General features: G+C 42.9%; 1 long non-coding RNA gene across 1 annotated transcript; it reads right to left on the reverse strand.

Moving 5' to 3' along the window:
• Positions 1–200: 200 nt before the first annotated feature.
• On the reverse strand, positions 201–9,036 carry LOC309363969. The gene is made up of 3 exons (XR_014165680.1): positions 8,981–9,036; positions 2,760–2,910; positions 201–636 (listed from the first exon to the last, which is right to left on the reverse strand). It is a non-coding gene; the product is annotated as an uncharacterized lncRNA (long non-coding RNA).
• Positions 9,037–12,724: the final 3,688 nt, after the last annotated feature.

Raw genomic sequence — 12,724 nt, forward strand, 5'->3', positions numbered from 1 at the left:
GGGTTAACGGTCCACAAAACTGCAGCGCAGTTTTGTTACCCTTTGACACTTTCTTTTTCAAATAACAAATGATGGAGGTGAGTGAGCTGAGCAGACTAAATAACAGCCAGCAAAAATATAATAATAATAACTGAAATAAAGAATGGTGATTTTTAAAAAAAGAATGTCACAAATTGGTATAGTGATAGAAAAGGGTGAGTTTGTGTCAATATAGGTGTTGTAACAGAAGTGCAGCTTCTAGCAAGTGATGGCTATTTATTGTGGGGGATATCCTGGCTATGTAGGGGGAAAATGACTTTTCTTTTTGCAGACTTTGAGGAGGCAGTGTGATGCAGTGCACAATGCATGGGAGGGCAAATCGCCCCTGACCACATGGTCCCTCCCCTTTAAAACGTCTCACGGTGGCTCTAACTGAATGGGAAGGTAGTTGCCTATAGGTTTCAGCCACACAGCAACCAGAGCATTCCCACACCCCCTTGTTTATGTGGATTTCTGAGTGGTTGCAGAAGTGTGATAAGGCTCACCTCACCACATGTCCAGGCACTTACAGATGGCCGCATCCGCATGCGGTTAGGAGCTGCCATGTGGGACATTTCTAAGCAGCGAACATGCGGTAAGCAGACATCTGCTTTCACCCTAGGAAACAGGAAATAATGTGCATTAGTAATAACTCTGTCGCTGATCTTTGAGAGGCAGTTGTCAGGTTGCATTGCATGTGTGCGAGGGTTTGTGTGTGGATGTGCATACGATTGGACAGGTAAGACAGAGCAGGTGGACTCAATATGTATCCCTCATACAAGGGTAGCGTTAGGCTTGGGTCCACATTTCCCTAGACATAGATATAGTGACATTGGGGACATCACTATCTCTCAGACTGAGTTCCTCCCCAGGCTAAATGGGAATGGCCTTGGTCACAGGTTTCAAGATGAATGAGTTAAGAAAACATAGGCCACCTGAGTGTTAGGGATAAGACTGGCTTTACTATAGGAATTAATAAATGAATATCTGAACAACAGAGCTGTCTCGCCCAGTCCTAGAAGATGCTGAGGACTGAACCTAGGACCTCCTGCTTGTAAAGCTGATGCTCTACCACTGAAGCTAAACACAACCTTTAGCTTCCTAGCTACCAACATTGTGATTTAGTACTGATCGCTACCCCAACCCTCCATGGATTGGACACCTGGCATTACCTATATTGCTCCTGATCTTGCTATGGGCCTGCTGATGGGTGTCCTCTGTAACAGGGGTTTGGTGGAGGAGCTCAGTCTCTCAAGCAGGCAATGAAGGAACAAAGAATGCATTCGGGATAAGTACCAAGCAGCCCATGTTTGAAAGGTGACGTTGTTTTATAACTAAAGATGTTGCCGGCTGGTGGCTTTTCAGTGGAGTTGCTCTCCACCTTGTAGATGACTCAGTCCCAGCACCTATGAGGCTTCAAGGTAAAGAACACTATGTACTAAGGTTTCTGGAGAAGGCCTGGCTAATCACTGCCCGTGCTTAATGATATTCCCTCTGGTCGGCCTTATTTTGGAGGCCAGGGGTTCTAAATGGTTCTTGGACATTTTGGCTGGAGTAGAACACATCAGTGGGTGGAAAGGGCAGGATGGAAGGCTTGTTGTTTAACTGTGCTGCTGTTCCAGTTGAACACTACTTGCTGTCTACTTCATAGCAAGAACAGTTAGTATTAGCACCTATTTGCGGGGGAGCAGCCATCTAAGCCTGCTGACACAAAGCTAACAAAGAGACTTATGGAACCATAAAGACTAACAAATCTGATTTTTGCCTAAACTTTTGTGGACTACAGTCCAATTCATCTGAAGTTCGACGTGGACTCTAGTCCATGAAAGCTTCTGACATGATAAAAGAGAGCCAGCCGTTTTTGAAAAATATGAAGAACGCAACCTCGATACTGTTCCGTTTCCACTGGTTCCCTACTTGTTCCTGTTCAATTTCACGATGTTAGTGTTTGCTGACCTTTAAAGTCCTAAGTGGCAAAGTCTTCTGAAATATATCCCCTCCCATACAAAATGGTCCATGGGCTCAGATCAACTGCAGAAGCTTTGCTCTGTTTTTCCCTGTCAGTTGAAGTGGGGCAAACAGGCACCAGAGGCAAGGGCTCTTCAGTTGTAGCCCCTACACTATGGAATGCCTTCCTTTAAAAGGCCCATTTGGTCTCATCACTGCTTGCCTTTCAGCAGACACTGGGACTCTGTGTGCGTTAATCAATTTGGTCTTCAGCCACTCCTTTATGGCTTTATACTTGTTGTAGTTTGGGGTGTTTTAATTATTTGTAGTTTCTTCTTTAAGGAGGCTGCACTGTTTTGTCGTTAGTCACTATGAGAGAGTTTTTGACCAAAAAGCAGGATTTCGTTTTAATATGTGAAATCAACAAAAGCAGTGTTTTTGTGTGTGATGGAACTCACTGGTATGAGATAACATGACCTCTCTTTTTTTGCTGACTATGGCAGCCATTTTGTGCTGGTACTCACAACACTTTTAGCAAGATATAAGTACCAGCACCTCATTTTGAATCTCATATATATCCACCTGCCCCTTCATCACCACCAATAAAAGAATCAGAGTAATCCATTAGAATTGTAATGAAGAAAGTTTCTTCACAGAACTATATTCCCACCCCACCACACACACCTGAGGCTGTGAAAATGTGTAAAAAAAGGCTTTGATCCTACAAGCCATGAGCAGACCAGAGCCCCCTTCTTCTTCCCTCAGCTGTTCCCCCTGCCCCCCTCACCACTTACCAAAGGCTGCTTCTGAAAGTCAGGACAGCATTTGATGTAGCAGAAGAGGCTGAAGATAGAGCCATAGTCAGGGTCTCACACTCAGGGTCAGTGGAAGTGCCTTCCTCTCACACAAGTGCTCCACTGGATCCCTGACACAGAAATATTCTTTCTTGAATAAAAGCCTAGGGGAGAATCGTTCAGTGTTGCTTACCTGCCACATCTATATATCCTTTGCTAAATACAGGCCTTGTCCTACAAGCATGCCTATGTCCCTTCTCTTGCTTGTGATCCACCATTACCTGTGCAACATATGAGCGCTCTAGAAGGGATTGGGCTCAATTAGGGTTTTCCAATTTAATTAAAGCATGGCTAGAAAGGAAGAATTTGAGTGCACTCTTGATTCTTCCTTTGAAGTATAATCAGCTGACTTCATAAGATGTCAGATGACTGACAGGCATGTGGCCCCACCCATTTGTCAAAAAAGTCCCTTTAAGGTAAGCCAGTTCCCCACCCTTGCATTACACGGTAACTAGATGAGGGAAGTTAAAACCTCCTGGTAGCACCAGAAACTGGCTGAACCACCATGGAATGAGAGGCAGTGATGACATAACTACAGAGAGACTTGACTGAAACTTGGCAGGTTGGACAGAATGTATCTTGGGAAGTGGTGCTAGCTTTTTCTGAATTGCAGCAATATCTTTGGAAAACTCTGGACAAAGTGATCCTCAGGTGTCTTCAACTTCTGATTCTGTTATCGCACAGACAATATTTTCAAGGCAAAGCAACATGCATGAGAAAGTGGAGCCATTCATTCGTTTTGGAAGGACGATAGAACGGGCACAACTGCAGGCCTGAGAAAACTAGGAAGGTGGTGCGATTGAGAAGGGCCTTTGACGAGGTTAGACAAGGAAATCCCAGCCTTGCCAGGGAAACCAGATCCAGATGGTTCCTTACACCTTTCCCAAGAAACCCTGACATTTCCAGCTTGTTGATCAGCCCTTCTGAGCCCTCCCTCTTCTGCGCTCCAGTAACAACCAGCTTTAAACATATTTCCACACAGCTGGAGGGAAACCCCAGCTGCAGTCATGAAAAATAACAAATAATAAAAGCGGCTGTGAGCAGCAGTGAGGCTGGCAGGAAACATTCCCAGTAGCACCTGCTTCCTGAGTGCGACGTTTATTTGATCCCCTGGCACCATCTGGGCCATGCCCCACTCTTTGTTTTCGTTAAGAGTTTAGAAAAACAGTTCAGCTTTGACTAATTGCTCTTTAAGGTTTTTTGGACTCACCCTTTTTCCTCCCCTCCAACTTCCTCTCCCACTCTCCCACTCAGTTACCCTCCTGCAAGGCTCCCCTCCACCCTCTCTCCTCCTTCCCGCCTCAGCCCAAACCTCCCAGCGCCAGGAAGAAATGGGTCTATGTACATATTTTCAAGGACAATTCCTCCGCCCAGCTTCATGATGCTGTATCTTACTCAAACTACTGAGGCACCTGGAATTATCTTGTCTGAAAGGAACTTTTGGCATGGTGTGCCTGGATCCTTCCTGTCCTTGCCTTATTGTCTTAAAGATTAGTTGCCTCTCGACGTCAATTGGTGTGGTCATTCTCTAGCGAAGTGAAAGTCATGTCAAGTAATGCACAAAGAGGTGACTATGCTCAGACTGAACATCCATGAGGAGTTCCCCCAGAAGATCTGTGAGCAGAAAATGAAAAACCTGCCAAAATTTTGACTCTGTATATTTCTATGTGTTTTGGTTCAGAAAATAATGGTGTGTCTCACTGGGGTTGGTACTGTACATCTACATGGAGTTTCTACCTGGGTAGCCTTAAACCAACATTACCTTTCCTCTCATAACTTCACTGGTGTGTAAAGTTATGGATACAGTGGTACTTCAGGTTAAGAACTTAATTTGTTCTGGAGGTCCGTTCTTAACCTGAAACTGTTCTTAACCTGAGGTACCACTTTAGTTAATGAGGCCTGCCACGCCGCCGCTGTGCGATTTCTGTTCTCATCCTGAAGTAAAGTTCTTAACCTGAGGTACTACCTCCGGGCTAGCGGAGTCTGTAACCTGAAGCGTTTGTAACCCGAAGCATTTGTAACCCAAGGTACCACTGTACAGCAATTCAGTTACATGGAAGCTTCCACATACCAGTTGTTTTTGTTTAGCTCCTCCTCCTGCTGCTGCTGCCATGCCGCCGCTGCACAATTTCTGTTCTCATCCTGAAGCAAAGTTCTTATCCCGAGGTACTATTTCTGGGTTAACGGAGTCTGTAACCTGAAGTGTCTGTAACCTGAAGCGTCTGTAACCCAAGGTACCACTGTACGTCTAAATATGCAGTCCTGCCCACAGCCGTCCCTGGGTGGGCTCGAACCACCAACCTTCAGGTTAACAGCCAGATGCACTGACCTATTGCACCACTGAGTAAGAGAAACCATGTGCCTTGAAATAGTGGCTTCCAAGATGATAGCAGCAGCTGTTTCTCTGGACTTGCTTTGTTCCTTCACCTGATGGGTTTAGCAGGGTTAACTACTAGGACAAAGAAACAGAGCGTTTCCAATTCCTTGATGATGCTGATTGTAGAAAATGGAATTGCAATATCCCTACCCTGATAGTCCCACTGGGCCCTTCTTGTAGATGAAGAGTATGTAAACTGTTGCCTATTTCTAGTCATTCAATTGTTTGATTGTCTCTTAACAAAAATCGCAGATGAACTTGTAGCTTTTCCAGCCACCATTAGAGTACAGCAACAATGCAGTCTAGCTTTAAAACTCCATAGACATTTTACTATTAGCTCTCAAGATCTTAGTAATTTTTCCCCAAGTTTTCTATTTCCAATTTTCCGGTCGTGAGAATTTTGCTCTGCTGGTGGAGCCATTGGCTCCACTTCCTTGTTCATTCCTAACAAACTCTTCCTGCTCTATGATGGCAGGCGCTCTCTGGCATGCACAGGCTCTTGGGGAAACTGGGATTTCCTTTCCTGAAAGCAGAGTTCTGCTTTTGTCATAGGATGTCTGGGTAACTAATTATCATTAGGCTATGTACCATGATAGGCCTTTAAGAAATGTGAATAAATAAAGTCAGGATCAGGAATACCAGGATATTCATGAAAATACCCACAGTATGAGTTGGATTCCAGACTTCGTCATGCTTATAACAGACTCTAAGCATGACTTAAGGCTGCAGTCCTAACCACGAGCTCATCCACACCATGCATTTAAAACACATGGCTTCCCCCAATGAATCCTGGGAGCTGTAGTTTTCCACTCACAGAGTTATAATTTCTGGCCTGCTGAACAAACAACAGTGGATGTGATCTATGTCTACTCAGAAGTAAGTCCTGCTGAATTCAATGGGGCTTGCTCCTTGGTAAATGAGGTTAGGATTGCAATCTGGAGGCAGCTCTGTGTTGGCAACACCATTGCCACAGTCTTGAGGACAAAATCAGGGCTACCAAAGTAAAAGAGAATGGAACTACGAAAGCCCCTTTACTCAGAAAAGCTTTTCAGCACATATAGATAACTTACCTTTTGCGTACATAGCATGGTACAGTTACAGATAGGTAGCCGTGTTGGTCTGCCATAGTCAAGAACTAACTTAGTTGGTCTTTAAGGTGAACTAACCAACTAACCAAGAACTAACTTAGTTGGTCTTTAAGGTGCTACTGGAAGGAATAGCATGGTACAGTTATAGTTCATCCAGGAGAATGGAGTGTATACGAAGCACCAGGATCCTGCTACTTCTCTGCCATTTTTAGAACCTTTTTCTTTGCTGAATGACCCCAGCCAATAAAGGATCCTGGTCCATGAGGAAACCCAGCCAATAAGGGACCACACAGTGAACCTCTCAGTGCCTCTTATCCCATCAGGCATAATCTAGAGATAACAAACCCCTCCCATTGCCTTTCCTCTGAAATGTGGAGGGAAGTGCTAAGGGACATGAGAGTTTTTAGGAGACTATGATCAATCCCTCTTTCCAGGGAACTCTGGGAATTGTGAGCCTGGAAGAGAGACAAATGAAGAGTTAAGGGTTGGTACTCCATAGCAAGAGTCCTCAGAGAGTCCAGTAAGGTGAGGGACATTTTAACTTCAGGGAAAGTGGATAGCATTTTAATCCACTTTATTCATTTATTTTGCTCCATTGAGAAATTTGATGGTTTTCTGTAAACTCTGCATGCAGTATGTTTTTCTTAGAACTCCATATTCTAGCAAACTTTAGTCCTCCTTTCCAAAACTTATTGTGGTCTTTTCTTATTTTAATGGCCTCATACCTGCATGCTGCCCTGAGGGGCTTCAGGGACAGCTCAGAAAGTTTGAAGGCTGATTGATAAAGGGCAACCTTTTAGAAATATTTTCCCCTTTATATGGTGGTAGAAAGTTTTTTTTTTATAAAGGGTAGACTGAGCAAAGGAGTACACAAAGTTGAGGCCAGATCTCTCTTCCCCTGGCAGAACTGGGCCCAGGATGGCTTCCGCAGTGTGTTTGTAGATTTATTGAGACTTTTTGAAATAAGAAAGCTGAGATTTCCTGAACAGCATATTCTGCATCCATTATCCATCTCAGTGCAATGTGTTCTGTGATCCTCCTTGAATCCCAGAGTACTCAGAGTGACCCACGTCTCCTAGAAAGCATAACTGCAATGGGATTCCACCCACAGAAGACATTTCCCACACTGAAACATTCAGCCTTTCCCACTCCTTATCCCAAACAGCGAGTGAGTTAGTCACTCCTTGAGCTGCCCGGTTAGCAGAAGGGCTCAAGCAAAGCCAGAAACATTCCAGGCATGCTGCAGGAAGAGCAACTCGGGTTTCCACTGCTTAGGAATGCTGCTGCGGCTCAGCCAGCTTTGGCTTTTGTACCGCTAACTTCCTGAAGTGCCGATGCACACTTCCTGCTTCGCTTCCTGTCTCTCTTTCTCCCCGCCTTCGGTTCCCCCTCCCATATCATTCTCCTCTCTGCAGCCAAGCCTGGAGTTTTACTGGAAGCACTAATTGTTCTCTGAAATGTTCAGCACCAGAGCCAACTTGCAGCTGTTGTGAGCTCCCAGTCTCCTCTCGAAGAAATGCTTGTAAGTATATCAGTTCAAGAGGAAAGCATTCTTAAAAGACCCCAAATGCATCCATCCACACATCCATGCAAGCTATTAGATGACAACAACACAGAAACAGAACTATGCAATGGTTTACGGAACGCTAGGCTTCCTATCTGACTGGAAGCTGTATCTTCTGGTCCGGAGATACACCCTCAACTATAAAAGGTGAAGAGTTTCCACGAAAATTCGTGTGCATTTGTATGTGCATTTCTCCTAATACATCAATGTTTGCAAGAATTTCCCGCTAAATGCATTATTGTGTGTCATTTTCACCAATATAATTATTCTTATGCCCACCTTTCCAATAATATGTGCTATTTTTGTACATTTTTTTAAATTAGAAAACTGAATCACAAAATTTGAAAAAGTGTGATCATTGAAGGATAGCTACGCTTTGGTTTGTGCGTTGGTTTGGGAAGTACATTGTGTACATAACCATACATAACGTCACCTATCTGAATTGTGCCTCCATCACTGCTAACACAGTCCTTCTTGTCACCACCTATTTCACAGCTAGACTTCCTGCCATTTTGTCAAAGCACACATGTGCATAAAGAGACAAACTTTTTGCCCTTATTATGAATGATTGAAAGCTCAGGTGATTCTTTTGACCAGGTACTGACATGGCTGGCAGTAAGCGAAGGGGATTTTGTGGAAGAATGAGTAAGATTTAAGTGCATCAGCATTCTAAACATTTTGGGGGAAGAGAAGGTGTAAGCTTCCATCTTCATCAGTCACCAAAAAGTTTTGCTTAAGAGATTGCAAGGGAAATGGCCACCTGCCTTCATACACCAGGCAGAAGAGCATTGCTCAAAAACAGTCCTTTTCAGACTTCCTGGTGCGCAAACGGAACACATAGAGGGGGAGCACTGTTGTGCCCACTGGCCCTTGCCCCAATCTCTGAACATCTGCTGCCTCTGCCCCGACTTTCATGCATTCAGCTGAAGGTCTGAAAGGGGCTTCTGCGTGTACAGCCATAGGCATCTTTGTGTCATTGGGAACACTGATTGTGCATAATGGCCTCTTTCAGACCTCTGATTCAACACAGAGGGGGCAGCTGAGCCCTGCTGACTCAGGTCAAAGGCCCATCATAGTGCAACATAGTTCCTTTTCTTACCTAGAGGCCTGTAGGGAGCCCACAACCAAGTACCTGTGATTTCTAGCAACTGGTCTCCAACAGCAATTCCTTTTTCATGTTGGTGGCCATCACTAGGGATGGAGGGGGGATTTGTTTGGTTTGAATTTTAATATGAATCCAGACTCTCCAAGTGTCTCTATTTTCCAGGGACGGTCCCAGATTTACAGAAGCCACCCCGGTTTCTGATTTGATCCCAGAATGTCCTGCTTTTCCTTAGGGTCCCTATTTTCATCGGATAAATGTTGGAGGGTATGGAGTTATGTGACACCTGAACCTTTAGAAGACATTTGAAGGCAGTCCGGTTAGACCGGCAAAAATGCATAAAAACTGTAGTGATGTTTGTTGGAGATGCAACAACGGGGCAGGAACCTACACATGTTGTGGGAGTGTAAAGAGATAGTGAGATTCTGGGAAAATATTTACAATGAATTGAAAAAGATGTTTAGATTTTCATTTGGGGGAAAAACCAGAATCCTTTCTCCTAGGTATCATGTCAGAGGAAATAAAAAGAACAGACCAACAATTATGTATGCGACTACAACAGCAAGGTTATTAATTGCCAAAAATTAGGAAAGCAGCAGCGTCCCAACTAAAACAGACTGCCTATCTAAAATGATGGAATGCTTCCATATTGCCGAATTAATGGGGAGGATAAGAGGAGATATGGTGCAAAAAGTGAATAAGGGCTATCTTTAAGAAATACATAAAAATCTATGTGGAAAAAGTAGAACTTTTGACACAAATTGAGTGAATCCAGAAAATGATTAGAGTGAAAGGAGAGTAAAGTTAAGATAGAAGAAGAGAATAAAGAAATAACGAAATGCGTTTAAGACAATTGGAAAAATAAAGTAGCATAACAAGAACTGCTGGAAGTCAAGTCACTTGGTGGGTGTCTGTGTGGGGTAGGTGTGTAGGTATGTTGATATGTATAGTATAGGTAGGTATTATATAATGTAGGTATGTTTTATGCTATGAAAATAAGGTAGTGTGTTGTGTATATGTATTGTGTAAATGTAAATGTATGTGTTTTATATGTTAATTAAAAAAAAAACAACCAAATCCTGTAAATAAATCAAGACAGAAAAATAAAAATCTAAAACCTGAAGGCAGCCCTCTTTGTGAAGTTTTTTAATATTTAATGGGTTGGTGTAAATAAGAAAATGACTACTATAGTCGTACCTTGGATATTGACTGCCTTGGCTCCTGATCAAATCGGCTCCTGAACAATTGAAACCTGGAAGTGAGTGTACCGGTTTTCGAACATTCTTTTGGAAGCTGAATGTCCAGTGGGGCTTCCGCGGCTAGCAATTGGCTGCAGGAGCTTTGGTTTCCGAACGTTTTGGAAGTCAAACAGACTTCCGGAATGGATTCTGTTCGACTTCCAAGGTACGACTGTATTGTTATTGTGGAATAGGACGTCCCTATTTTCATCAAAGGAATGTTGGAGGGTATGTGAATGTATCTGATTCATAGTTCTGGGCCCAATAGTTGAACTGAAATGCAGCTATCCTTCAGAATCCTGAATTTTGCAATGTAGTTGCAAAATGGAGAACAAAAACTGAATACAAAAATGTGTATTAGGGGGACGTGTGCACAAGTGAGGGGAGAGAGACAGAGACTCTGTTTGCCATCAGGGGCTGGTTGGTTTCACCTGTGCTGCCCCACTTCCAGCCTCAGGAATCTTCAGAAGGGAATTGCTGCCACAGGCAGTATGTTCATTTTAATGAGCTGGATAGAGTGAAAGATTATGAGTCACGGGGGGTGGAGAGTGTGTGTATGAACTTACCAGTGCTTAGTTTATTTTTTGGTTGCTATTCTGTTAATGCTGTTAATACTGCTTTTTATAGATTATACACACTGTACTGATTTGCTAATCATTATTGCATGACTTTTGCTTTAATTGTGATATTCAGCTTGGATTTGTTCTGAATTATGTTCTCTCATGTTATTGTTATTTATTGTTTGTAAGCCACTTTGGGATTCATTTGAATGAAAAGTGGCACAGAAGTATAATAAACCAAATGAAAATCAAATCACTATTTTAGGAAAAATCAGGTACTTGGAAACAGCACTGTAGAGCAGTCATTACGCACACAGGACACATATTCATTTTAGGTTTCTCCTAGAATCATAGAATTGTAGAGTTGGAAGGAATCCTGAGGGATATCTAGTCCAGCCCCCTGCAATGCAGGAATCTCAAAGCATCCCCCACAGATGGCCATTCCAACCTCTGCTTAAAAACCTCTAACGAAGGAGAGTCCATCACTTCCTGGGGGAGTACATTCCACTGTCCAACAGCTCTTACTGCCAGAAAGTTATTCCTTTCTGGTAACTTGAAGCCACTGGTTTGAGTCCTACCCTCTGGAGCAGCAGAAAACAAGCTTCCTCCATCTTCCAAGAGAGTCTGTTCCACTACTGAATGGCTCTTACTGTCTCATCTTATTTTATTTCCTTAGTTTATCTTCATGATTGTTGATCTTTAATGATAGGTAACAGAAGCGTTCTTGGGGTTTTTTGTAATGAGTCAAGGTACAAATATCTATCAAACAAGCAAATAAGTAAACTAAGCCACACAACCATCACCTTTGATCAAATTGGTGGAGCTCTCCCTTATGTCCTATCTCATAAAAGATTAGGCTGGCTGCCAGAAGTATAGCTGGCATTTCCTCCATATATACTTGAGAACATTTTGGTATGACAGACACGCCTACGATGACTAAGGGCAGCAGCATCCTGAAGTTCTCTGGTGCCTGTGGATACTGCCTGATTCCCACTTGCCATGTTACAGCAGAAGCGGGGAAATAAGATTGATGGGTGATTCATAATTCTCCTTTGTTTCTTTCCACTGCGCAAAACAACCCTGATGTCCACACTTGTGCCTTATAAATTCCTTGACTTGTAAGCCTTCCCTAAACCCAGCCTGGGGTGCATGGAGGTCACTTTTTCTCCCTCTTACAATTTGCTGCCCATCTATATATCCTCTGCACCATGGCCAATACCAGCTATAGGTCCTCATTCATTGTTTTCACTCAAGCCTACAGCTGGACTGCTCAGGGTGGCATCTAGGTTATTATGGAGGCCTCTGAGGATGGAAGGATCCACGCTTGTAAAGTATTGATATGGACTATGTGAGAAAGTATTCATCATCAGTTTGTTTGTTTATTTTATTTCATAAAATTTATACACGGCTTGGTGTTGTTGTTTTATAAAGACCCTCAAAGGGGTTTACAAAGAGATAAAACAATAAAAGTGTGAAAAAAATGTGTTAGAGAACTTAACAATTAAAACAAAGATATATAATGCCACAAATGCGACACTAAAAAAGCTCCAAATAGATAAATTAACGCCATAAAGCAAATGCCAATGTCCCACATTAATAGGACAAATAAAAACAGAATATTCAAAGAATAATAACTCCAATAAACAGTATTGTTAAACCATCCCGAGAAAAAAGATGGCAAACTAAAAACTGTTACCACTCTAAAGATGACTTAACTGCTGAAAATTGCTAAAAAAGATGGGTGGGGCGTGGACCAGGAGAAAAGAAATTAGGATGTGATGCATCTTCTTGGGGGGGGGGGGACCTACTTCAAGATACATTCTTAGGACCAAAGAAGGAAAGAGGTGGGGCAAAGGAAAACTGCTTGAGCCCATGCTTTCTAGACATGGGATGGGCGGAAGTGTGCACTTTTAGATGTTTTATTTGTTGTTTATGACTACTTTTGTTGTGTTTTAATGTATCTATGTGAGGTTTCT

Source organism: Podarcis melisellensis (genome assembly GCF_964234715.1).
Source record: "Podarcis melisellensis genome assembly, chromosome: 2".
Classification (NCBI taxonomy): Eukaryota; Metazoa; Chordata; class Lepidosauria; order Squamata; family Lacertidae; genus Podarcis; species Podarcis melisellensis.